Source organism: Capricornis sumatraensis, chromosome 12 (assembly GCF_032405125.1).
Source record: "Capricornis sumatraensis isolate serow.1 chromosome 12, serow.2, whole genome shotgun sequence".
Classification (NCBI taxonomy): domain Eukaryota; kingdom Metazoa; phylum Chordata; class Mammalia; order Artiodactyla; family Bovidae; genus Capricornis; species Capricornis sumatraensis.
The window spans coordinates 7,620,613-7,645,530 of NC_091080.1; positions in this window are offsets into that span (position 1 = coordinate 7,620,613).

The following is a 24,918-nucleotide window of genomic DNA, read 5'->3' on the forward strand; positions in this document are numbered from 1 at the left end:
CCCGGTATCGACGGGAGAGGAATCCCGAGAGGCCCCCTAGCAACTCGCATGGGGACTGGCCTCTCCTGAGGCCACCAGGGCGGGTCCCTGAGCTCCCCGTCGAAACTCGAGAACACCTGCCACAACTCGAGAAAATCCAGGAAGTTCTCCCTTCCAGGCGAGATGAGGACTATTTCCGATGAGGCGTCTGGACACTAATGACACCTAACCTCTGGTACTTCGAAAGGGTCTTTCACACCCTTGCTGCAACTCAAGAAGTTCACCGCCATACCCGTCTCCACTCGAGAGGAAGCACGATGGTCCCGCCCACATCCAGAGGAGCCCCGTTTCCCCCTCGGAGCTCGAGATGAGGGATCCTTTCCCTGCTTTCAACGGGAAAGAATTCCCGGCGTTCCAGTCGCATCTCAAGAGGAGGCACTCTCAACAGGAAAGGCGAGAGGAACTCCATGGTCGTACCACCATTCCAAGAGTCCCCCAGATGTCTCAGTCCATTCCAGAGGAACCTCTTTGCCCTGCACTGGCTCATCTTTCACGCCGAGGATCGACTCACACCACGGTGGCACGTGGGACAGCCCTGTGGGAAAGCATCGAGGGAAAGCCTCGAGGGAAAACCACAGATCCTTTGATCCAAGCCACGGGAAGCGTGACATTGCTGCTACAGCCTGGAAGGAAACCGCACGTGCATGCCCCCACTCGAGACGAGGCCTGACTCCCCTGGGGAGACTCCAGAAGTACCCAAAGATCCATGTCATCCCCTGAGAGGAATCCTCGGTTCCAGCCCTGACTCCACACAAGGTTTTTGGCCCCGGTATCGTCGGGAGAGGAATCCCGAGAGGCCCCCTAGCACCTCGCATGGGGACTGGCATCTCCTGAGGCCACCAGTGCGGGTCCCTGAGGTCCCCGACGTAACTCGAGAACACCTGTCGCAACTCGAGAAAATCCAAGAAGTTCTCCCTTCCAGGCGAGATGAGGCCTATTTCCGATGAGGCATCTGGAGACTAATGACACCTAACCTATGGAACTTCGAAAGGGTCTTTCACACCCTTGCTGCTAGTCAAGAAGTTCACCGCCATACCCGTCTCCACTCGAGAGGAAGCACGATGGTCCCGCCCACATCCAGAGGAGCCCCGTTTCCCCCTCGGAGCTCGAGATGAGGGATCCTTTCCCTGCTTTCAACGGGAAAGAATTCCCGGCGTTCTCGTCGCAACTCAAGAGGAGGCACTCTCAACAGGAAAGGCGAAAGGAACTCCATGGTCGTACCACCATTCCAAGAGTCCCCCAGATGTCTCAGTCCATTCCAGAGGAACCTCTTTGCCCTGCACTGGCTCATCTTTCACGCCGAGAATGACTCACAACACGGTGGCACGTGGGACAGCCCTGTGGGAAAGCCTCGAGGGAATGCCTCGATGGAAAACCACAGATCCTTTGATCCACGCCACGGGAAGCGTGACATTGCTGCTACAGCCTGGAAGGAAAGCGCACGTGCATGCCCCCACTCGAGACGAGGCCTGTCTCCCCTGGGGAGACTCCAGAAGTACCCAAAGATCCATATCAGCCGCTGAGAGGAATCCTCGGTTCCGGCCCTGACTCCTCACAAGGTTTTTGGCCCCGGTATCGACGGGAGAGGAATCCCGAGAGGCCCCCTACCACCTCGCATGGGGACTGGCCTCTCCTGAGGCCACCAGGGCATGTCCCTGAGGTCCCCGTCGTAACTCGAGAACACCTGCCGCAACTCGAGAAAATCCAGGAAGTTCTCCCTTCCAGGCGAGATGAGGCCTATTTCCGATGAGGCGTCTGGAGACTAATGACACCTAACCTCTGGAACTTCGAAAGGGTCTTTCACACCCTTGCTGCAACTCAAGAAGTTCACCGCCATACCCGTCTCCACACGAGAGGAAGCACGATGGTCCCGCCCACATCCAGAGGAGCCCCGTTTCCCCCTCGTAGCTCGAGATGATGGATCCTTTTCCTGCTTTCAACTGGAAAGAATTCCCGGGGTTCCCGTCGCATCTCAAGAGGAGGCACTCTCAACAGGAAAGGCGAGAGGAACTCCATGGTCGTACCACCATTCCAAGAGTCCCCCAGATGTCTCAGTCCATTCCAGAGGAACCTCTTTGCCTGCACTGGCTCATCTTTCACGCCGAGGATCGACTCACACCACGGTGGCACGTGGGACAGCCCTGTGGGAAAGCCTCGAGGGAAAACCTCGAGGGAAAACCACAGATCCTTTGATCCACGCCACGGGAAGCGTGACATTGCTGCTACAGCCTGGAAGGAAAGCGCACGTGCATGCCCCCACTCGAGACGAGGCCTGACTCCCCAGGGGAGACTCCAGAAGTACCCAAAGATCCATGTCAGCCCCTGAGAGGAATCCTCGGTTCCGGCCCTGACTCCACACAAGGTTTTTGGCCCCGGTATCGACGGGAGAGGAATCCCGAGAGGCCCCCTAACACCTCGCATGGGGACTGGCCTCTCCTGAGGCCACCAGGGCGGGTCCCTGAGGTCCCCGTCGTAACTCGAGAACACCTGCCGCAACTCGAGAAAATCCAGGAAGTTCTCCCTTCCAGGCGAGATGAGGCCTATTTCCGATGAGGTGTCTGGAGACTAATGACACCTAACCTCTGGAACTTCGAAAGGGTCTTTCACACCCTTGCTGCAACTCAAGAAGTTCACCGCCATACCCGTCTCCACTCGAGAGGAAGCACGATGGTCCCGCCCACATCCAGAGGAGCCCCGTTTCCCCCTCGGAGCTCTAGATGAGGGATCCTTTCCCTGCTTTCAACGGAAAGAATTCCCGGCATTCCCATCTCATCTCAAGAGGAGGCACTCTCAACAGGAAAGGCGAGAGGAACTCCATGGTTGTACCACCATTCCAAGAGTCCCCCAGATGTCTCAGTCCATTCCAGAGGAACCTCTTTGCCCTGCACTGGCTCATCTTTCACGCCGATGATCGACTCACACCACGTTGGCACGTGGGACAGCCCTGTGGGTAAGCCTCGAGGGAAAGCCTCGAGGGAAAACCACAGATCCTTTGATCCACGCGACGGGAAGCGTGACATTGCTGCTACAGCCTGGAAGGAAAGCGCACGTGCATGCCCCCACTCGAGACGAGGCCTGACTCCCCTGGGGAGACTCCAGAAGTACACAAAGATCCATGTCAGCCCCTGAGAGGAATCCTCGGTTCCGGCCCTGACTCCACACAAGGTTTTTGGACCCGGTATCGACGGGAGAGGAATCCCGAGAGGCCCCCTAGCAACTCGCATGGGGCCTGGCCTCCCCTGAGGCCACCAGGGCGGGTCCCTGAGGTCTCCGTCGTAACTCGAGAACACCTGCCGCAACTCGAGAAAATCCAGGAAGTTCTCCCTTCCAGGCGAGATGAGGCCTATTTCCGATGAGGCGTCTGGAGACTAATGACACCTAACCTCTGGTACTTCGAAAGGGTCATTCACACCCTTGCTGCAACTCAAGAAGTTCACCGCCATACCCGTCTCCACTCGAGAGGAAGCACGATGGTCCCGCCCACATCCAGAGGAGCCCCGTTTCCCCCTCGGAGCTCGAGATGAGGGATTCTTTCCCTGCTTTCAACGGGAAAGAATTCCCGGCGTTCCCGTCGCATCTCAAGAGGAGGCACTCTCAACAGGAAAGGCGAGAGGAACTCCATGGTCGTACCACCATTCCAAGAGTCCCCCAGATGTCTCAGTCCATTCCAGAGGAACCTCTTTGCCCTGCACTGGCTCATCTTTCATGCCGAGGATCGACTCACACCACGGTGGCACGTGGGACAGCCCTGTGGGAAAGCATCGAGGGAAAGCCTCGAGGGAAAACCACAGATCCTTTGATCCAAGCCACGGGAAGCGTGACATTGCTGCTACAGCCTGGAAGGAAAGCACACGTGCATGCCCCCACTCGAGACGAGGCCTGACTCCCCTGGGGAGACTCCAGAAGTACCCAAAGATCCATGTCAGCCCCTGAGAGGAATCCTCGGTTCCAGCCCTGACTCCACACAAGGTTTTTGGCCCCGGTATCGTCGGGAGAGGAATCCCGAGAGGCCCCCTAGCACTTCGCATGGGGACTGGCCTCTCCTGAGGCCACCAGTGCGGGTCCCTGAGGTCCCCGTCGTAACTCGAGAACACCTGCCGCAACTCGAGAAAATCCAGGAAGTTCTCCCTTCCAGGCGAGATGAGGCCTATTTCCGATGAGGCGTCTGGAGACTAATGACACCTAACCTATGGAACTTCGAAAGGGTCTTTCACACCCTTGCTGCAACTCAAGAAGTTCACCGCCTTACCCGTCTCCACTCGAGAGGAAGCACGATAGTCCCGCCCACATCCAGAGGAGCCCCGTTTCCCCCTCGTATCTCGAGATGAGGTATCCTTTCCCTGCTTTCAACGGTAAAGAATTCCCGTCGTTCCCGTCGCATCTCAAGAGGAGGCACTCTCAACAGGAAAAGCGAGAGGAACTCCATGGTCGTACCACCATTCCAAGAGTCCCCCAGATGTCTCAGTCCATTCCAGAGGAACCTCTTTGCCCTGCACTGGCTCATCTTTCACGCCGAGGATCGACTCACACCACGGTGGCACGTGGGACAGCCCTGTGGGAAAGCCTCGAGGGAAAGCCTCGAGGGAAAACCACAGATCCTATGATCCACGCCTCGGGAAGTGTGACATTGCTGCTACAGCCTGGAAGGAAAGCGCACGTGCATGCCCCCACTCGAGACGAGGCCTGACTCCCCTGGGGAGACTCCAGAAGTACCCAAAGATCCATGTCAGCCCCTGAGAGGAATCCTAGGTTCCAGCCCTGACTCCACACAAGGTTTTTGGCCACGGTATCTTCGGGAGAGGAATCCCGAGAGGCCCCCTAGCACCTCGCATGGGGACTGGCCTCTCCTGAGGCCACCAGAGTGGGTCCCTGAGGTCCCCGTCGTAACTCGAGAACACCTGCCGAAACTGGAGAAAATCCAGGAAGTTCTCCCTTCCAGGCGAGATGAGGCCTATTTCCGATGAGGCGTCTGGAGACTAATGACACCTAACCTCTGGAACTTCGAAAGGGTCTTTCACACCCTTGCTGCGACTCAAGAAGTTCACCGCCATACCCGTCTCCACTTGAGAGGAAGCACGATAGTCCCGCCCACATCCAGAGGAGCCCCGTTTCCCCCTCGTAGTTCGAGATGAGGGAACCTTTCCCTGCTTTCAACGGGAAAGAATTCCCGGCGTTCCCGTCGCATCTCAAGAGGAGGCACTCTCAACAGGAAAGGCGAGAGGAACTCCATGGTCGTACCACCATTCCAAGAGTCCCCCAGATGTCTCAGTCCACTCCAGAGGAACCTCTTTGCCCTGCACTGGCTCATCTTTCACGCCGAGGATCGACTCACACCACGGTGGCACGTGGGACAGCCCTGTGGGAAAGCCTCGAGAGAAAGCCTCGAGGTAAAACCACAGATCCTTTGATCCACGCGACGGGAAGCGTGACATTGCTGCTACAGCCTGGAAAGAAAGCGCACGTGCATGCCCCCACTCGAGACGAGGCCTGACTCCCCTGGGGAGACTCCAGAAGTACCCAAAGATCCATGTCAGCCCCTGAGAGGAATCCTAGGTTCCAGCCCTGACTCCACCCACGGTTTTTGGCCCCGGTATCTTCGGGAGAGGAATCCCGAGAGGCCCCCTAGCACCTCGCATGGGGACTGGCCTCTCCTGAGGCCACCAGAGAGGGTCCCTGAGGTCCCCGTCGTAACTCGAGAACACCTGCCGCAACTCGAGAAAATCCAGGAAGTTCTCCCTTCCAGGCTAGATGAGGCCTATTTCCGATGAGGTTTCTGGAGACTAATGACACCTAACCTCTGGAACTTCGAAAGGGTCTTTCACACCCTTGCTGCAAGTCAAGAAGTTCACCGCCATACCCGTCTCCACTCGAGAGGAAGCACGATGGTCCCGCCCACATCCAGAGGAGCCCCGTTTCCCCCTCGTAGCTCGAGATGAGGGATCCTTTCCCTGCTTTCAACGGGAAAGTATTCCCGGCGTTCCCGTCGCATCTCAAGAGGAGGCACTCTCAACAGGAAAGGCGAGAGGAACTCCATGGTCGTACCACCATTCCAAGAGTCCCCCAGATGTCTCAGTCCATTCCAGAGGAACCTCTTTGCCCTGCACTGGCTCATCTTTCACGCCGAGGATCGACTCACACCACGGTGGCACGTGGGACAGCCCTGTGGGAAAGCCTCGAAGGAAAGCCTCGAGGGAAAACCACAGATCCTTTGATCCACGCGACGGGAAGCGTGACATTGCTGCTACAGCCTGGAAGGAAAGCGCACGTGCATGCCGCCACTCGAGACAAGCCCTGACTCCCCTGGGGAGACTCCAGAAGTACCCAAAGATCCATGTCACCCCTGAGAGGAATCCTCGGTTCCGGCCCTGACTCCACACAAGGGTTTTGGCCCCGGCATCGACGGGAGAGGTATCCCGAGAGGCCCCCTAGCAAGTTGCATGGGGACTGGCCTCTTCTATGGCCACCAGGGCAGGTCCCTGAGGTCCCCGTCGTAACTCGAGAACACCTGCCGCAACTCGAGAAAATCCAGGAAGTTCTCCCTTCCAGGCGAGATGAGGCCTATTTCCGATGAGGCGTCTGGAGACTAATGACACCTAACCTCTGGAACTTCGAAAGGGTCTTTCACACCCTTGCTGCGACTCAAGAAATTCACCGCCATACCCGTCTCCACTCGAGAGGAAGCACGATGGTCCCGCCCACATCCAGAGGAGCCCCGTTTCCCCCTCGTAGCTCGAGATGAGGGATCCTTTCCCTGCTTTCAACGGGAAAGAATTCCCGGCTTTCCCGTCGCAACTCAAGAGGAGGCACTCTCAACAGGAAAGGCGAGAGGAACTCCATGGTCGTACCACCATTCCAAGAGTCCCCCAGATGTCTCAGTCCATTCCAGAGGAACCTCTTTGCCCTGCACTGGCTCATCTTTCACGCCGAGGATCGACTCACACCACGGTGGCACGTGGGACAGACCTGTGGGAAAGCCTCGAGGGAAAGCCTCAAGGGAAAACCCCAGATGCTTTGATCCACGCCACGAGAAGCGTGACATTGCTGCTACAGCCTGGAAGGAAAGCGCACGTGCATGCCCCCACTCTAGACGAGGCCTGACTCCCCTGGGGAGAATCCAGATGTACCCAAAGATCCATGTCAGCCCATGAGAGGAATCCTCGGTTCCGTCCCTGACTCCACACAAGGTTTTTGGCCCCGGTATCGACGGGAGAGGAATCCCGAGAGGCCCCCTAGCAACTCGCATGGGGACTGGCTTCTCCTGAGGCCACCAGTGCGGGGCCCTGAGGTCCCCGTCGTAACTCGAGAACACCTGCCGCAACTCGAGAAAATCCAGGAAGTTCTCCCTTCAAGGCGAGATGAGGCCTATTTCCGATGAGGCGTCTGGAGACTAATTACACCTATCCTCTGGAACTTCGAAAGGGTCTTTCACATCCTTGCTGCAACTCAAGAAGTTCAACCCCATACCCGTCTCCACTCGAGAGGAAGCACGATAGTCCCGCCCACATCCAGAGGAGCCCCGTTTCCCCCTCGGAGCTCGAGATGAGGGATCCTTTCCCTTCTTTCAACGGAAAGAATTCCCGGCGTTCCCATCGCATCTCAAGAGGAGGCACTCTCAACAGGAAAGGCGAGAGGAACTCCATGGTTGTACCACCATTCCAAGAGTCCCCCAGATGTCTCAGTCCATTCCAGAGGAACCTCTTTGCCCTGCACTGGCTCATCTTTCACGCCGAGGATCGACTCACACCACGGTGGCACGTGGGACAGCCCTGTGGGAAAGCCTCGAGGGAAAGCCTCGAGGGAAACCACAGATCCTTTGATCCAAGCCACGGGAAGCGTGACATTGCTGCTACAGCCTGGAAGGAAAGCGCACGTGCATGCCCCCACTCGAGACGAGGCCTGACTCCCCTGGGGAGACTCCAGAAGTACCCAAAGATCCATGTCAGCCCCTGAGAGGAATCCTAGGTTCCAGCCCTGACTCCACACAAGGTTTTTGGCCCCGGTATCTTCGGGAGAGGAATCCCGAGAGGCCCCCTAGCACCTCGCATAGGGACTGGCCTCTCCTGAGGCCACCAGAGCGGGTCCCTGAGGTCCCCGTCGTAACTCGAGAACACCTGCCGCAACTCGAGAAAATCCAGGAAGTTCTCCCTTCCAGGCGAGATGAGGCCTATTTCCGATGAGGCGTCTGGAGACTAATGACACCTAACCTCTGGAACTTCGAAAGGGTCTTTCACACCCTTGCTGCAAGTCAAGAAGTTCACCGCCATACCCGTCTCCACTCGAGAGGAAGCACGATGGTCCCGCCCACATCCAGAGGAGCCCCGTTTCCCCCTCGTAGCTCTAGATGAGGGATCCTTTCCCTGCTTTCAACGGGAAAGTATTCCCGGCGTTCCCGTCGCATCTCAAGAGGAGGCACTCTCAACAGGAAAGGCGAGAGGAACTCCATGGTCGTACCACCATTCCAAGAGTCCACCAGATGTCTCAGTCCATTCCAGAGGAATATCTTTGCCCTGCACTGGCTCATCTTTCACGCCGAGGATCGACTCACACCACGGTGGCACATGGGACAGCCCTGTGGGAAAGCCTCGAAGGAAAGCCTCGAGGGAAAACCACAGATCCTTTGATCCACGCGACGGGAAGCGTGACATTGCTGCTACAGCCTGGAAGGAAAGCGCACGTGCATGCCGCCACTCGAGACAAGGCCTGACTCCCCTGGGGAGACTCCAGAAGTACCCAAAGATCCATGTCACCCCTGAGAGGAATCCTCGGTTCCGGCCCTGACTCCACACAAGGGTTTTGGCCCCGGTATCGTCGGGAGAGGAATCCCGAGAGGCCCCCTAGCACCTCGCATGGGGACTGGCCTCTCCTGAGGCCATCAGGGCGGGACCCTGAGGTATCCGTCGTAACTCGAGAACACCTGCCGCAACTCGAGAAAATCCAGGAAGTTCTCCCTTCCAGGCGAGATGAGGCCTATTTCCGATGAGGCGTCTGGAGACTAATGACACCTAACCTCTGGAACTTCGAAAGGGTCTTTCACACCCTTGCTGCAACTCAAGAAGTTCACCGCCATACCCGTCTCCACTCGAGAGGAAGCACGATGGTCCCGCCCACATCCAGAGGAGCCCCGTTTCCCCATCGTAGCTCGAAATGAGGGATCCTTTCCCTGCTTTCAACGGGAAAGAATTCCCGGCGTTCCCGTCGCATCTCAAGAGGAGGCACTCTCAACAGGAAAGGCGAGAGGAACTCCATGGTCGTACCACCATTCCAAGAGTCCCCCAGATGTCTCAGTCCATTCCAGAGGAACCTCTTTGCCCTGCACTGGCTCATCTTTCACGCCGAGGATCGACTCACACCACGGTGGCACGTGGGACAGCCCTGTGGGAAAGCCTCGAGGGAAAGCGTCGAGGGAAAACCACAGATCCTTTGATCCACGCCACGGGAAGCGTGACATTGCTGCTACAGCCTGGAAGGAAAGCGCACGTGCATGCCCCCACTCGAGACGAGGCCTGACTCCCCTGGGGAGACTCCAGAAGTACCCAAAGATGCATGTCAGCCCCTGAGAGGAATCCTCGGTTCCGGCCCTGACTCCACACAAGGTTTTTGGCCCCGGTATCGTCGGGAGAGGAATCCCGAGAGGCCCCCTAGCACCTCGCATGGGGACTGGCCTCTCCTGAGGCCACCAGGGCGGGACCCTGAGGTATCCGTCGTAACTCGAGAACACCTGCCGCAACTCGAGAAAATCCAGGAAGTTCTCCCTTCAAGGCGAGATGAGGCCTATTTCCGATGAGGCGTCTGGAGACTAATGACACCTAACCTCTGGAACTTCGAAAGGGTCTTTCACACCCTTGCTGCAACTCAAGAAGTTCACCGCCATACCCGTCTCCACTCGAGAGGAAGCACGATGGTCCCGCCCACATCCAGAGGAGCCCCGTTTCCGCCTCGGAGCTCGAGATGAGGGATCCTTTCCCTGCTTTCAACGGGAAAGAATTCCCGGCGTTCCCATCGCATCTCAAGAGGAGGCACTCTCAACAGGAAAGGCGAGAGGAACTCCATGGTCGTACCACCATTCCAAGAGTCCCCCAGATGTCTCAGTCCATTCCAGAGAAACCTCTTTGCCCTGCACTGGCTCATCTTTCACGCCGAGGATCGACTTACACCACGGTGGCACGTGGGACAGCCCTGTGGGTAAGCCTCGAGGGAAAACCACAGATCCTTTGATCCACGCGAAGGGAAGCGTGACATTGCTGCTACAGCCTGGAAGGAAAGCGCACGTGCATGCCCCCACTCGAGACAAGGCCTGACTCCCCTGGGGAGACTCCAGAAGTTACCAAAGATCCATGTCACCCCTGAGAGGAATCCTCGGTTCCGGCCCTGACTCCACACAAGGTTTTTGGCCCCAGTATAGACGGGAGAGGAATCCCGAGAGGCCCCCTAGCAACTCGCATGGGGACTGGCCTCTCCTGAGGCCACCAGGGCAGGTCCCTGAGGTCCCCGTCGTAACTCGAGAACACCTGCCGCAACTCGAGAAAATCCAGGAAGTTCTCCCTTCCAGGCGAGATGAGGCCTATTTCCGATGAGGCGTCTGGAGACTAATGACACCTAACCTCTGGAACTTCGAAAGGGTCTTTCACACCCTTGCTGCAACTCAAGAAGTTCACCGCCATACCCGTCTCCACTCGAGAGGAAGCACGATGGTCCCGCCCACATCCAGAGGAGCCCCGTTTCGCCCTCGTAGCTCGAGATGAGGGATCCTTTCCCTGCTTTCAACGGGAAAGAATTCCCGGCGTTCCCGGCGAATCTCAAGAGGAGGCACTCTCAACAGGAAAGGCGAGAGGAACTCCATGGTCGTACCACCATTCCAAGAGTCCCCCAGATGTCTCAGTCCATTCCAGAGGAACCTCTTTGCCCTGCACTGGCTCATCTTTCACGCCGAGGATCGACTCACACCACGGTGGCACGTGGGACAGCCCTGTGGGAAAGCCTCGAGGGAAAGCCTCGAGGGAAAACCACAGATCCTTTGATCCACGCGACGGGAAGCATGACATTGCTGCTACAGCCTGGAAGGAAAGCGCACGTGCATGCCCCCACTCGAGACGAGGCCTGTCTCCCCTGGGGAGACTCCAGAAGTACCCAAAGATCCATATCAGCCCCTGAGAGGAATCCTCGGTTCCGGCCCTGACTCCTCACAAGGTTTTTGGCCCCGGTATCGACGGGAGCGGAATCCCGAGAGGCCCACTAGCAACTCGCATGGGGACTGGCCTCTCCTGAGGCCACCAGGGCGGGACCCTGAGGTATCCGTCGTAACTCGAGAACACCTGCCGCAACTCGAGAAAATCCAGGAAGTTCTCCCTTCAAGGCGAGATGAGGACTATTTCCGATGAGGCGTCTGGAGACTAATGACACCTAACCTCTGGAACTTCGAAAGGGTCTTTCACACCCTTGCTGCAACTCAAGAAGTTCACCGCCATACCCGTCTCCACTCGAGAGGAAGCACGATGGTCCCGCCCACATCCAGAGGAGCCCCGTTTCGCCCTCGTAGCTCGAGATGAGGGATCCTTTCCCTGCTTTCCACGGGAAAGAATTCCCGGCGTTCCCATCGCATCTCAAGAGGAGGCACTCTCAACAGGAAAGGCGAGAGGAACTCCATGGTCGTACCACCATTCCAAGAGTCCCCCAGATGTCTCAGTCCATTCCAGAGAAACCTCTTTGCCCTGCACTGGCTCATCTTTCACGCCGAGGATCGACTCACACCACGGTGGCACGTGGGACAGCCCTGTGGGAAAGCCTCGAGGGAAAACCACAGATCCTTTGATCCACGCGAAGGGAAGCGTGACATTGCTGCTACAGCCTGGAAGGAAAGCGCACGTGCATGCCCCCACTCGAGACAAGGCCTGACTCCCCTGTGGAGACTCCAGAAGTACCCAAAGATCCATGTCACCCCTGAGAGGAATCCTCGGTTCCGGCCCTGACTCCACACAAGGTTTTTGGCCCCAGTATCGACGGGAGAGGAATCCCGAGAGGCCCCCTAGCAACTCGCATGGGGACTGGCCTCTCCTGAGGCCACCAGGGCAGGTCCCTGAGGTCCCCGTCGTAACTCGAGAACACCTGCCGCAACTCGAGAAAATCCAGGAAGTTCTCCCTTCCAGGCGAGATGAGGCCTATTTCCGATGAGGCGTCTGGAGACTAATGACACCTAACCTCTGTAACTTCGAAAGGGTCTTTCACACCCTTGCTGCAACTCAAGAAGTTCACCGCCATACCCGTCTCCACTCGAGAGGAAGCACGATGGTCCCGCCCACATCCAGAGGAGCCCCGTTTCCCCCTCGTAGCTCGAAATGAGGGATCCTTTCCCTGCTTTCAACGGGAAAGATTTCCCGGCGTTCCCGTCGCATCTCAAGAGGAGGCACTCTCAACAGGAAAGGCGAGAGGAACTCCATGGTCGTACCACCATTCCAAGAGTCCCCCAGATGTCTCAGTCCATTCCAGAGGAACCTCTTTGCCCTGCACTGGCTCATCTTTCACGCCGAGGATCGACTCACACCACGGTGGCACGTGGGACAGCCCTGTGGGAAAGCCTCGAGGGAAAGCCTCGAGGGAAAACCACAGATCCTTTGATCCACGCCACGGGAAGCGTGACATTGCTGCTACAGCCTGGAAGGAAAGCGCACGTGCATGCCCCCACTCGAGACGAAGCCTGACTCCCCTGGGGAGACTCCAGAAGTACCCAAAGATGCATGTCAGCCCCTGAGAGGAATCCTCGGTTCCGGCCCTGACTCCACACAAGGTTTTTGGCCCCGGTATCGTCGGGAGAGGAATCCCGAGAGGCCCCCTAGCACCTCGCATGGGGACTGGCCTCTCCTGAGGCCACCAGGGCGGGACCCTGAGGTATCCGTCGTAACTCGAGAACACCTGCCGCAACTCGAGAAAATCCAGGAAGTTCTCCCTTCAAGGCGAGATGAGGCCTATTTCCGATGAGGCGTCTGGAGACTAATGACACCTAACCTCTGGAACTTCGAAAGGGTCTTTCACACCCTTGCTGCAACTCAAGAAGTTCACCGCCATACCCGTCTCCACTCGAGAGGAAGCACGATGGTCCCGCCCACATCCAGAGGAGCCCCGTTTCCGCCTCGGAGCTCGAGATGAGGGATCCTTTCCCTGCTTTCAACGGGAAAGAATTCCCGGCGTTCCCATCGCATCTCAAGAGGAGGCACTCTCAATAGGAAAGGCGAGAGGAACTCCATGGTCGTACCACCATTCCAAGAGTCCCCCAGATGTCTCAGTCCATTCCAGAGAAACCTCTTTGCCCTGCACTGGCTCATCTTTCACGCCGAGGATCGACTTACACCACGGTGGCACGTGGGACAGCCCTGTGGGAAAGCCTCGAGGGAAAACCACAGATCCTTTGATCCACGCGAAGGGAAGCGTGACATTGCTGCTACAGCCTGGAAGGAAAGCGCACGTGCATGCCCCCACTCGAGACAAGGCCTGACTCCCCTGGGGAGACTCCAGAAGTAACCAAAGATCCATGTCACCCCTGAGAGGAATCCTCTGTTCCGGCCCTGACACCACACAAGGTTTTTGGCCCCGGTATCGACGGGAGAGGAATCCCTAGAGGCACTCTAGCAACTGGCATGAGGACTGGCCTCTCCTGAGGCCACCAGGGCGGGTCCCTGATGTCCCCGTCTTAACTCGAGAACACCTGCCGCAACTCGAGAAAATCCAGGAAGTTCTCCCTTCCAGGCTAGATGAGGCCTATTTCCGATGAGGCGTCTGGAGACGAATGACACCTAACTTCTGGAACTTCGAAAGGGTCTTTCACACCCTTGCTGCAACTCAAGAAGATCACCGCCATACCCGTCTCCACTCGAGAGGAAGCACGATGGTCCCGCCCACATCCAGAGGACCCCGTTTCCCCCTGGTAGCTCGAGATGAGGGATCTTTTCCCTGCTTTCAACGGGAAAGAATTCCCGGCGTTCCCGTCGCATCTCAAGTGGAGACACTATCAACAGGAAAGGCGAGAGGAACTCCATGGTCGTACCACCATTCCAAGAGTCCCCCAGATGTCTCAGTCCATTCCAGAGGAAACTCTTTGCCCTGCACTGGCTCATCTTTCACGCCAAGGATCAAATCACACCACGGTGGCACGTGGGACAGCCCTGTGGGAAAGCCTCGAGGGAAAGCCTCGAGGGAAAACCACAGATCCTTTGATCCACGCGACGGGAAGCGTGACATTGCTGCTACAGCCTGGAAGGAAAGCGCACGTGCACGCCCCCACTCCAGACGAGGCTTGACTCCCCTGGGGAGACTCCAGGCGTACACAAAGATCCATGTCAGCCCTTGAGAGGAATCCTCGGTTCCGGCCCTGACTCCACACAAGGTTTTTGGCCCCGGTATCGACGGGAGAGGAATACCGAGAGGCCCCCTAGCAACTCGCATGAGGACTGGCCTCTCCTGAGGCCACCAGGGCGGGTCCCTGAGGTCCCCGTCGTAACTCGAGAGCACCTGCCGCAACTCGAGAAAATCCAGGAAGTTCTCCCTTCCAGGCGAGATGAGGCCTATTTCCGATGAGGCGTCTGGAGACTAATGACACCTAACCTCTGGAACTTCGAAAGGGTCTTTCACACCCTTGCTGCGACTCAAGAAGTTCACCGCCATACCCGTCTCCACTCGAGAGGAAGCACGATGGTCCCGCCCACATCCAGAGGACCCCGTTGCCCCCTGGTAGCTCGAGATGAGGGATCTTTTCCCTGCTTTCAACGGGAAAGAATTCCCGGCGTTCCCGTCGCATCTCAAGAGGAGGCACTCTCAACAGGAAAGGCGAGAGGAACTCCATGGTCGTACCACCATTCCAAGAGTCCTCCAGATGTCTCAGTCCATTCCAGAGGAACCTCTTTGCCCTGCACTGGCTCATCTTTGACGCCGAGGATCAACTCACACCACGGTGGCACGTGGGACAGCCCTGTGGGAAAGCCTCGAGGGAAAACCACAGATCCTTTGATCCACGCGACGGGAAGCGTGACATTGCTGCCACAGCCTGGAAGGAAAGCGCACGTGCATGCCCCCACTCGAGACGAGTCCTGACTCCCCTGGGGAGACTCCAGGAGTACCCAAAGATCCATGTCAGCCCCTGAGAAGAATCCTCGGTTCCGGCCCTGACTCCATACAAGGTTTTTGGCCCCGGTATCGACGGGAGAGGAATCCCGAGAGGCCCCCTAGCAAGTTGCATGGGGACTGGCCTCTTCTATGGCCACCAGGGCAGGTCCCTGAGGTCCCCGTCGTAACTCGAGAACACCTGCCGCAACTCGAGAAAATCCAGGAAGTTCTCCCTTCCAGGCGAGATGAGGCCTATTTCCGATGAGGCGTCTGGAGACTAATGACACCTAACCTCTGGAACTTCGAAAGGGTCTTTCACACCCTTGCTGCAACTCAAGAAGTTCACCGCCATACCCGTCTCCACTCGAGAGGAAGCACGATGGTCCCGCCCACATCCAGAGGAGCCCCGTTTCCCCCTCGTAGCTCGAGATGAGGGATCCTTTCCCTGCTTTCAACGGGAAAGAATTCCCGGCGTTCCCGGCGAATCTCAAGAGGAGGCACTCTCAACAGGAAAGGCGAGAGGAACTCCATGGTCGTACCACCATTCCAAGAGTCCCCCAGATGTCTCAGTCCATTCCAGAGGAACCTCTTTGCCCTGCACTGGCTCATCTTTCACGCCGAGGATCGACTCACACCACGGTGGCACGTGGGACAGCCCTGTGGGAAAGCCTCGAGGGAAAGCCTCGAGGGAAAACCACAGATCCTTTGATCCACGCGACGGGAAGCATGACATTGCTGCTACAGCCTGGAAGGAAAGCGCACGTGCATGCCCCCACTCGAGACGAGGCCTGTCTCCCCTGGGGAGACTCCAGAAGTACCCAAAGATCCATATCAGCCCCTGAGAGGAATCCTCGGTTCCGGCCCTGACTCCTCACAAGGTTTTTGGCCCCGGTATCGACGGGAGCGGAATCCCGAGAGGCCCACTAGCAACTCGCATGGGGACTGGCCTCTCCTGAGGCCACCAGGGCGGGACCCTGAGGTATCCGTCGTAACTCGAGAACACCTGCCGCAACTCGAGAAAATCCAGGAAGTTCTCCCTTCAAGGCGAGATGAGGCCTATTTCCGATGAGGCGTCTGGAGACTAATGACACCTAACCTCTGGAACTTCGAAAGGGTCTTTCACACCCTTGCTGCAACTCAAGAAGTTCACCGCCATACCCGTCTCCACTCGAGAGGAAGCACGATGGTCCCGCCCACATCCAGAGGAGCCCCGTTTCCCCCTCGGATCTCGAGATGAGGGATCCTTTCCCTGCTTTCCACGGGAAAGAATTCCCGGCGTTCCCATCGCATCTCAAGAGGAGGCACTCTCAACAGGAAAGGCGAGAGGAACTCCATGGTCGTACCACCATTCCAAGAGTCCGCCAGATGTCTCAGTCCATTCCAGAGAAACCTCTTTGCCCTGCACTGGCTCATCTTTCACGCCGAGGATCGACTCACACCACGGTGGCACGTGGGACAGCCCTGTGGGAAAGCCTCGAGGGAAAACCACCGATCCTTTGATCCACGCGAAGGGAAGCGTGACATTGCTGCTACAGCCTGGAAGGAAAGCGCACGTGCTTGCCCCCACTCGAGACAAGGCCTGACTCCCCTGTGGAGACTCCAGAAGTACCCAAAGATCCATGTCACCCCTGAGAGGAATCCTCGGTTCCGGCCCTGACTCCACACAAGGTTTTTGGCCCCAGTATCGACGGGAGAGGAATCCCGTGAGGCCCCCTAGCAACTCGCATGGGGACTGGCCTCTCCTGAGGCCACCAGGGCAGGTCCCTGAGGTCCCCGTCGTAACTCGAGAACACCTGCCGCAACTCGAGAAAATCCAGGAAGTTCTCCCTTCCAGGCGAGATGAGGCCTATTTCCGATGAGGCGTCTGGAGACTAATGACACCTAACCTCTGTAACTTCGAAAGGGTCTTTCACACCCTTGCTGCAACTCAAGAAGTTCACCGCCATACCCGTCTCCACTCGAGAGGAAGCACGATGGTCCCGCCCACATCCAGAGGAGCCCCGTTTCCCCCTCGTAGCTCGAAATGAGGGATCCTTTCCCTGCTTTCAACGGGAAAGATTTCCCGGCGTTCCCGTCGCATCTCAAGAGGAGGCACTCTCAACAGGAAAGGCGAGAGGAACTCCATGGTCGTACCACCATTCCAAGAGTCCCCCAGATGTCTCAGTCCATTCCAGAGGAACCTCTTTGCCCTGCACTGGCTCATCTTTCACGCCGAGGATCGACTCACACCACGGTGGCACGTGGGACAGCCCTGTGGGAAAGCCTCGAGGGAAAGCCTCGAGGGAAAACCACAGATCCTTTGATCCACGCCACGGGAAGCGTGACATTGCTGCTACAGCCTGGAAGGAAAGCGCACGTGCATGCCCCCACTCGAGACGAAGCCTGACTCCCCTGGGGAGACTCCAGAAGTACCCAAAGATGCATGTCAGCCCCTGAGAGGAATCCTCGGTTCCGGCCCTGACTCCACACAAGGTTTTTGGCCCCGGTATCGTCGGGAGAGGAATCCCGAGAGGCCCCCTAGCACCTCGCATGGGGACTGGCCTCTCCTGAGGCCACCAGGGCGGGACCCTGAGGTATCCGTCGTAACTCGAGAACACCTGCCGCAACTCGAGAAAATCCAGGAAGTTCTCCCTTCAAGGCGAGATGAGGCCTATTTCCGATGAGGCGTCTGGAGACTAATGACACCTAACCTCTGGAACTTCGAAAGGGTCTTTCACACCCTTGCTGCAACTCAAGAAGTTCACCGCCATACCCGTCTCCACTCGAGAGGAAGCACGATGGTCCCGCCCACATCCAGAGGAGCCCCGTTTCCGCCTCGGAGCTCGAGATGAGGGATCCTTTCCCTGCTTTCAACGGGAAAGAATTCCCGGCGTTCCCATCGCATCTCAAGAGGAGGCACTCTCAACAGGAAAGGCGAGAGGAACTCCATGGTCGTACCACCATTCCAAGAGTCCCCCAGATGTCTCAGTCCATTCCAGAGAAACCTCTTTGCCCTGCACTGGCTCATCTTTCACGCCGAGGATCGACTTACACCACGGTGGCACGTGGGACAGCCCTGTGGGAAAGCCTCGAGGGAAAACCACAGATCCTTTGATCCACGCGAAGGGAAGCGTGACATTGCTGCTACAGCCTGGAAGGAAAGCGCACGTGCATGCCCCCACTCGAGACAAGGCCTGACTCCCCTGGGGAGACTCCAGAAGTAACCAAAGATCCATGTCACCCCTGAGAGGAATCCTCGGTTCCGGCCCTGACACCACACAAGGTTTTTGGCCCCGGTATCGACGGGAGAGGAATCCCGAGAGGCCCCCTAGAAACTCGCATGGTGACTGGCCTCTCCTGAGGCCACCAGGGCGGGTCCCTGAGGTCCCCGTCGTAACTCGAGAACACCTGCCGCAACTCGAGAAAATCCAGGAAGTTCTCCCTTCCAGGCGAGATGAGGCCTATTTCCGATGAGGCGTCTGGAGACTAATGACACCTAACCTCTGGATCTTCGAAAGGGTCTTTCACACCCTTGCTGCAACTCAAGAAGTTCACCGCCATACCCGTCTCCACTCGAGAGGAAGCACGATGGTCCCGCCCACATCCAGAGGAGCCCCGTTTGCCCCTCGTAGCTCGAGATGAGGGATCCTTTCCCTGCTTTCAACGGGAAAGAATTCCCGGCGTTCCCGTCGCATCTCAAGAGGAGACACTCTCAACAGGAAAGGCGAGAGGAACTCCATGGTCGTACCACCATTCCAAGAGTCCCCCAGATGTCTCAGTCCATTCCAGAGGAACCTCTTTGCCCTGCACTGGCTCATCTTTCACGCCGAGGATCGACTCACACCACGGTGGCACGTGGGACAGCCCTGTGGGAAAGCCTCGAGGGAAAGCCACAGATCCTTTGATCCACGCGACGGGAACCGTGACATTGCTGCTACAGCCTGGAAGGAAAGCGCACGTGCATGCCCCGACTCGTGACTAAGCCTGACGTCCCTGGGGAGACTCCAGAAGTACCCAAAGATCCGTGTCAGCCCCTGAGGGGAATCCTCGGTTCCGGCCCTGACTCCACACAAGGTTTTTGGCCCCGGTATCGAAGGGAGAGGAATCCCGAGAGGCCCCCTAGCAACGCGCATGGGGACTGGCCTCTCCTGAGACCACCAGAGCGGGTCCCTGAGGTCCCCGTCGTAACTCGAAAACACCTGCCGCAACTCGAGAAAATCCAGGAAGTTCTCCCTTCCAGGCGAGATGAGGCCTATTTCCGATGAGGCGTCTGGAGACGAATGACACCTAACCTCTGGAATTTCGAAAGGGTCTTTCACACCCTTGCTGCAACTCAAGAAGTTCACCGCCATACCCGTCTCCACTCGAGAGGAAGCACGATGGTCCCGCCCACATCCAGAGGAGCCCCGTTTCCCCCTCGTAGCTCGAAATGAGGGATCCTTTCCCTGCTTTCAACGGGAAAGTATTCCCGGCATTCCCGTCGCATCTCAAGTGGAGGCACTCTCAACAGGAAAGTCGAGAGCAACTCCATGGTCGTACCACCATTCCAAGAGTCCCCCAGATGTCTCAGTCCATTCCAGAGGAACCTCTTTGCCCTGCACTGGCTCATCTTTCACGCCGAGGATCGACTCACACCACGGTGACACGTGGGACAGCCCTGTGGGAAAGCCTCGAGGGAAAGCCTCGAGGGAAAACCACAGATCCTTTGATCCACGCGACGGGAAGCGTGACATTGCTGCAACAGCCTGGAAGGAAAGCGCACGTGCATGCCCCCACTCGAGACGAGGCCTGACTCCCCTGGGGAGACTCCAGAAGTCCCCAAAGATCCATGTCAGCCCCTGAGAGGAATCCTCGGTTCCGGCCCTGACTGCACACAAGGTTTTTGGCCCCGGTATCGACGGGAGAGGAATCCCGAGAGGCCCCCTAGCAACTCGCATGGGGACTGGCCTCTCCTGAGGCCACCAGGGCGGGTCCCTGAGCTCCCCGTCGAAACTCGAGAACACCTGCCACAACTCGAGAAAATCCAGGAAGTTCTCCCTTCCAGGCGAGATGAGGACTATTTCCGATGAGGCGTCTGGACACTAATGACACCTAACCTCTGGTACTTCGAAAGGGTCTTTCACACCCTTGCTGCAACTCAAGAAGTTCACCGCCATACCCGTCTCCACTCGAGAGGAAGCACGATGGTCCCGCCCACATCCAGAGGAGCCCCGTTTCCCCCTCGGAGCTCGAGATGAGGGATCCTTTCCCTGCTTTCAACGGGAAAGAATTCCCGGCGTTCCAGTCGCATCTCAAGAGGAGGCACTCTCAACAGGAAAGGCGAGAGGAACTCCATGGTCGTACCACCATTCCAAGAGTCCCCCAGATGTCTCAGTCCATTCCAGAGGAACCTCTTTGCCCTGCACTGGCTCATCTTTCACGCCGAGGATCGACTCACACCACGGTGGCACGTGGGACAGCCCTGTGGGAAAGCATCGAGGGAAAGCCTCGAGGGAAAACCACAGATCCTTTGATCCAAGCCACGGGAAGCGTGACATTGCTGCTACAGCCTGGAAGGAAACCGCACGTGCATGCCCCCACTCGAGACGAGGCCTGACTCCCCTGGGGAGACTCCAGAAGTACCCAAAGATCCATGTCATCCCCTGAGAGGAATCCTCGGTTCCAGCCCTGACTCCACACAAGGTTTTTGGCCCCGGTATCGTCGGGAGAGGAATCCCGAGAGGCCCCCTAGCACCTCGCATGGGGACTGGCATCTCCTGAGGCCACCAGTGCGGGTCCCTGAGGTCCCCGACGTAACTCGAGAACACCTGTCGCAACTCGAGAAAATCCAAGAAGTTCTCCCTTCCAGGCGAGATGAGGCCTATTTCCGATGAGGCATCTGGAGACTAATGACACCTAACCTATGGAACTTCGAAAGGGTCTTTCACACCCTTGCTGCTAGTCAAGAAGTTCACCGCCATACCCGTCTCCACTCGAGAGGAAGCACGATGGTCCCGCCCACATCCAGAGGAGCCCCGTTTCCCCCTCGGAGCTCGAGATGAGGGATCCTTTCCCTGCTTTCAACGGGAAAGAATTCCCGGCGTTCTCGTCGCAACTCAAGAGGAGGCACTCTCAACAGGAAAGGCGAAAGGAACTCCATGGTCGTACCACCATTCCAAGAGTCCCCCAGATGTCTCAGTCCATTCCAGAGGAACCTCTTTGCCCTGCACTGGCTCATCTTTCACGCCGAGAATGACTCACAACACGGTGGCACGTGGGACAGCCCTGTGGGAAAGCCTCGAGGGAATGCCTCGATGGAAAACCACAGATCCTTTGATCCACGCGACGGGAAGCGTGACATTGCTGCTACAGCCTGGAAGGAAAGCGCACGTGCATGCCCCCACTCGAGACGAGGCCTGTCTCCCCTGGGGAGACTCCAGAAGTACCCAAAGATCCATATCAGCCGCTGAGAGGAATCCTCGGTTCCGGCCCTGACTCCTCACAAGGTTTTTGGCCCCGGTATCGACGGGAGAGGAATCCCGAGAGGCCCCCTACCACCTCGCATGGGGACTGGCCTCTCCTGAGGCCACCAGGGCATGTCCCTGAGGTCCCCGTCGTAACTCGAGAACACCTGCCGCAACTCGAGAAAATCCAGGAAGTTCTCCCTTCCAGGCGAGATGAGGCCTATTTCCGATGAGGCGTCTGGAGACTAATGACACCTAACCTCTGGAACTTCGAAAGGGTCTTTCACACCCTTGCTGCAACTCAAGAAGTTCACCGCCATACCCGTCTCCACACGAGAGGAAGCACGATGGTCCCGCCCACATCCAGAGGAGCCCCGTTTCCCCCTCGTAGCTCGAGATGATGGATCCTTTTCCTGCTTTCAACTGGAAAGAATTCCCGGGGTTCCCGTCGCATCTCAAGAGGAGGCACTCTCAACAGGAAAGGCGAGAGGAACTCCATGGTCGTACCACCATTCCAAGAGTCCCCCAGATGTCTCAGTCCATTCCAGAGGAACCTCTTTGCCTGCACTGGCTCATCTTTCACGCCGAGGATCGACTCACACCACGGTGGCACGTGGGACAGCCCTGTGGGAAAGCCTCGAGGGAAAACCTCGAGGGAAAACCACAGATCCTTTGATCCACGCCACGGGAAGCGTGACATTGCTGCTACAGCCTGGAAGGAAAGCGCACGTGCATGCCCCCACTCGAGACGAGGCCTGACTCCCCAGGGGAGACTCCAGAAGTACCCAAAGATCCATGTCAGCCCCTGAGAGGAATCCTCGGTTCCGGCCCTGACTCCACACAAGGTTTTTGGCCCCGGTATCGACGGGAGAGGAATCCCGAGAGGCCCCCTAACACCTCGCATGGGGACTGGCCTCTCCTGAGGCCACCAGGGCGGGTCCCTGAGGTCCCCGTCGTAACTCGAGAACACCTGCCGCAACTCGAGAAAATCCAGGAAGTTCTCCCTTCCAGGCGAGATGAGGCCTATTTCCGATGAGGTGTCTGGAGACTAATGACACCTAACCTCTGGAACTTCGAAAGGGTCTTTCACACCCTTGCTGCAACTCAAGAAGTTCACCGCCATACCCGTCTCCACTCGAGAGGAAGCACGATGGTCCCGCCCACATCCAGAGGAGCCCCGTTTCCCCCTCGGAGCTCTAGATGAGGGATCCTTTCCCTGCTTTCAACGGAAAGAATTCCCGGCATTCCCATCTCATCTCAAGAGGAGGCACTCTCAACAGGAAAGGCGAGAGGAACTCCATGGTTGTACCACCATTCCAAGAGTCCCCCAGATGTCTCAGTCCATTCCAGAGGAACCTCTTTGCCCTGCACTGGCTCATCTTTCACGCCGATGATCGAGTCACACCACGTTGGCACGTGGGACAGCCCTGTGGGTAAGCCTCGAGGGAAAGCCTCGAGGGAAAACCACAGATCCTTTGATCCACGCGACGGGAAGCGTGACATTGCTGCTACAGCCTGGAAGGAAAGCGCACGTGCATGCCCCCACTCGAGACGAGGCCTGACTCCCCTGGGGAGACTCCAGAAGTACACAAAGATCCATGTCAGCCCCTGAGAGGAATCCTCGGTTCCGGCCCTGACTCCACACAAGGTTTTTGGCCCCGGTATCGACGGGAGAGGAATCCCGAGAGGCCCCCTAGCAACTCGCATGGGGCCTGGCCTCCCCTGAGGCCACCAGGGCGGGTCCCTGAGGTCTCCGTCGTAACTCGAGAACACCTGCCGCAACTCGAGAAAATCCAGGAAGTTCTCCCTTCCAGGCGAGATGAGGCCTATTTCCGATGAGGCGTCTGGAGACTAATGACACCTAACCTCTGGAACTTCGAAAGGGTCATTCACACCCTTGCTGCAACTCAAGAAGTTCACCGCCATACCCGTCTCCACTCGAGAGGAAGCACGATGGTCCCGCCCACATCCAGAGGAGCCCCGTTTCCCCCTCGGAGCTCGAGATGAGGGATTCTTTCCCTGCTTTCAACGGGAAAGAATTCCCGGCGTTCCCGTCGCATCTCAAGAGGAGGCACTCTCAACAGGAAAGGCGAGAGGAACTCCATGGTCGTACCACCATTCCAAGAGTCCCCCAGATGTCTCAGTCCATTCCAGAGGAACCTCTTTGCCCTGCACTGGCTCATCTTTCATGCCGAGGATCGACTCACACCACGGTGGCACGTGGGACAGCCCTGTGGGAAAGCATCGAGGGAAAGCCTCGAGGGAAAACCACAGATCCTTTGATCCAAGCCACGGGAAGCGTGACATTGCTGCTACAGCCTGGAAGGAAAGCACACGTGCATGCCCCCACTCGAGACGAGGCCTGACTCCCCTGGGGAGACTCCAGAAGTACCCAAAGATCCATGTCAGCCCCTGAGAGGAATCCTCGGTTCCAGCCCTGACTCCACACAAGGTTTTTGGCCCCGGTATCGTCGGGAGAGGAATCCCGAGAGGCCCCCTAGCACTTCGCATGGGGACTGGCCTCTCCTGAGGCCACCAGTGCGGGTCCCTGAGGTCCCCGTCGTAACTCGAGAACACCTGCCGCAACTCGAGAAAATCCAGGAAGTTCTCCCTTCCAGGCGAGATGAGGCCTATTTCCGATGAGGCGTCTGGAGACTAATGACACCTAACCTATGGAACTTCGAAAGGGTCTTTCACACCCTTGCTGCAACTCAAGAAGTTCACCGCCTTACCCGTCTCCACTCGAGAGGAAGCACGATAGTCCCGCCCACATCCAGAGGAGCCCCGTTTCCCCCTCGTAGCTCGAGATGAGGTATCCTTTCCCTGCTTTCAACGGTAAAGAATTCCCGTCGTTCCCGTCGCATCTCAAGAGGAGGCACTCTCAACAGGAAAAGCGAGAGGAACTCCATGGTCGTACCACCATTCCAAGAGTCCCGCAGATGTCTCAGTCCATTCCAGAGGAACCTCTTTGCCCTGCACTGGCTCATCTTTCACGCCGAGGATCGACTCACACCACGGTGGCACGTGGGACAGCCCTGTGGGAAAGCCTCGAGGGAAAGCCTCGAGGGAAAACCACAGATCCTATGATCCACGCCTCGGGAAGTGTGACATTGCTGCTACAGCCTGGAAGGAAAGCGCACGTGCATGCCCCCACTCGAGACGAGGCCTGACTCCCCTGGGGAGACTCCAGAAGTACCCAAAGATCCATGTCAGCCCCTGAGAGGAATCCTAGGTTCCAGCCCTGACTCCACACAAGGTTTTTGGCCCCGGTATCTTCGGGAGAGGAATCCCGAGAGGCCCCCTAGCACCTCGCATGGGGACTGGCCTCTCCTGAGGCCACCAGAGTGGGTCCCTGAGGTCCCCGTCG